We start from the raw sequence: 2,718 nt of genomic DNA on the forward strand, positions 1-2,718 counted from the left end.
TCAAAAGGTGACTGAGAGACAACAGGGAGAGATCAATGCATTTGAAAAGAAAGTTTAAGGTTACTGACAGTTCCCGGGAGGAACACCAGGTTTAGTCAGAAGTGAAGAGAGGGCTTCACTCTTTATTGGGGTGCCACAGCCTTTACTGGGGTTTCTGTGGGGAAGGCAAGGCAGGGCAGAGGGAACAGTTTAGGACTGGCTAGTTTGAATAATTCTGGGGGGCTTTAGCTTTGGCTTTAGTTACCTGGTACCTGGCCCCGGGATGATTTAGAACAGAGGAAATGTTGGCTTAGTGTGTGAGATTTAGATAAGGAGGTGGTTAAGGGCATAAACTTGGGATGGGTTGGTTTTCATATGAAAGGCATACTCATAGGTAAGTTGTCATTATCTTTAGGAATTAGCTAGCCCTGGGAAGGGCAGTCTCCCCCAGGGTCTGTAAGGCCCCCAAGTGTCAGAGCATCAGGAATACAGAAAGTAAGAAAATACGGTTCATATTACTGGCCCTGTGATGAATGGATGCCAAATAGACAAATACAGACTCTAAGAAAACACAGAACATGGTCTTTGAAGAAAAGGAGCTCTAGAATATTCGAGAACAGATATTCCGTGGCCATGAAGTGTGCCACTAGGGTCTCCTCTTTAGAGCATCTGCTGGAAGGAGGGTTGCTGGTGACACGTTCTCCATGCTGAGCTTTGCTCGATCAGGGCTGCTCCCCACCAATGACCAACACCATGCAGGCATTAAAGCCTGGCCAATGGTGCCCAACGTGGGACTCTCCTAACATGTAATCTTTGCTCAGGGATCCCTCATAGCTTGGTGGACACTCAGTTGTGTATCCTACTTCCTACCCATCCTTGTGCCTTCCTGCTCCTTTCACGGGTGTTAGCCCTGCATCACGGTCTGAAGGCTCTACCTGCCTACACCTCATCCCACCCCACATCATCCTTAACAAGCTTTTTCCTCAATAAGTCTCTTGCACGTCTAACCCTGTCTTAGTGTCTGCTTCTCAGAGGATCTGAACTTACCTGGGCACATCAGGGAGATTTCCTGAGAAGAGAGACCCATGAGCCCATTTGCTAGATTCTACTGCTGGCAATGAATCTTAAATAGGAGAAACAGAAAAAACTTCATTTATCTCTGTTGCCTCATTCCAGCACCTACTTTTCCCTTTTCTCTCCATTTTTCCTCTGTGATTCACCATTAGCCCGAACTGCAATCTGAAAGCCAATCTAAATTATCCTCTCCTTACACTCAAGTAACCTATTGCTCATTTCTGTCCCTTCGAGCTCCACAGCATATGTGGAATCTTTTCTACATTTTCTGCTGTCACCCTCTTAGTTGATGTACGCATTGTTTTTTCACTAAGAAGATTTCCCCTAGTTGGTCATCCTGCATCAAAAGTATTCTTCAAAAAACAAAACAAAACAAAAAAAACAAAAACTATTCTTCATTTGATCCTTTGATCTGCAATTAACATAATGGTTTTTCTACAATATAAATTCATCACATAGTCCCCTCCTTAAAATCCCTATATTTTAAAAGACAAAACAAAATTTCATCACCTATCATGTGGGGACCATTCAAGAGCTGGCCTCTACATAGCCCTCCAGTCTCATCTACATCCTGCCCTTGATCCATGCTGAATTACGTTCAGTTCCCAGAATGTGCTACTCTCTTTCAGGCCGCCATCCCTTTCAACATAGAGGGCCCATCCCTCTATCTCAGAGGACCACCTTATACTTATAACTTTCCTCACCAGTTGAACTCATAATCCAAGGAGCACCTTCAATGTCACTTCGACTGAAACCTTCCTTTGAGTTTCCTGATCCAGTTTAAGTACTCCTTTCTCTATGTTCCTAATAGTAAGTCACCTATGCCTCTATCATAACCCTTGCCCTGTGGGTGTGGCATGTGTCTGCCATATACGTGGAATGACCAAAACAAAGGTCCATACTATGGAAGACTAACAGGTTTCAGATCACGTATCAATTCTGAAAAATTGATAACAGTTCCTTGGCTTCCTGTATTGAAAGTCATTTTTAGACCATTCCCAGACTCAGGGAGAGAGAGTTGAAGATCAATTAAAGGTGTCGCCCATGAGTGTGAGAAAAAGGGCTGTGACCACATAACTACCAAAAACATTAGGGATTTAGGCCACTGCAATGTACCTGGAGCGGTGAGGTAGGCAGCAGGTTCCCAAGAGCCTCATTTGTCCCATCTCACCATCACAGGGGAAAGTGAAGAGAGTCCTTACTAGCTCTGTGATCTGGTGCTATGTCCCTTAAGTTGCTCACTTGATAGTATAGGTTAGATGATGTTGTGGGAGCACTAAGACCCCATCTCAGATTTAAGGAATGTAACCACCAAAATGTAATTATTGCTTGTAGAACAATAGAGGGCTCTCTCTACGCAGTGACTTGGGTACCCCAGGCTGGCAGACCACCAACATCCAGAAATGGAGGCCTCCAAAAATTTCACCTGGAAGGTCATATATCTGCTCTCTATCTTTCAGCCGGGAAATGGTAAATGTTCTTCATCCGAAGCCCAGATCTTTCCTCTGAGCTTCTGGCTAACAATATTCAACTGTGGGATTTGTATCACCCCTTGAATTCTCCTCCCACATAAACTCTTATCCTTACCATCATGTTATCTATATGAGACTCCAGGAAGTCATCCTTCTTATATTTTATTCCCAATGTCCATCAAATCTTTAAGCC

The sequence above is a fragment of the Eschrichtius robustus genome, chromosome 6 (assembly GCF_028021215.1).
Source record: "Eschrichtius robustus isolate mEscRob2 chromosome 6, mEscRob2.pri, whole genome shotgun sequence".
Lineage (NCBI taxonomy): Eukaryota > Metazoa > Chordata > Mammalia > Artiodactyla > Eschrichtiidae > Eschrichtius > Eschrichtius robustus.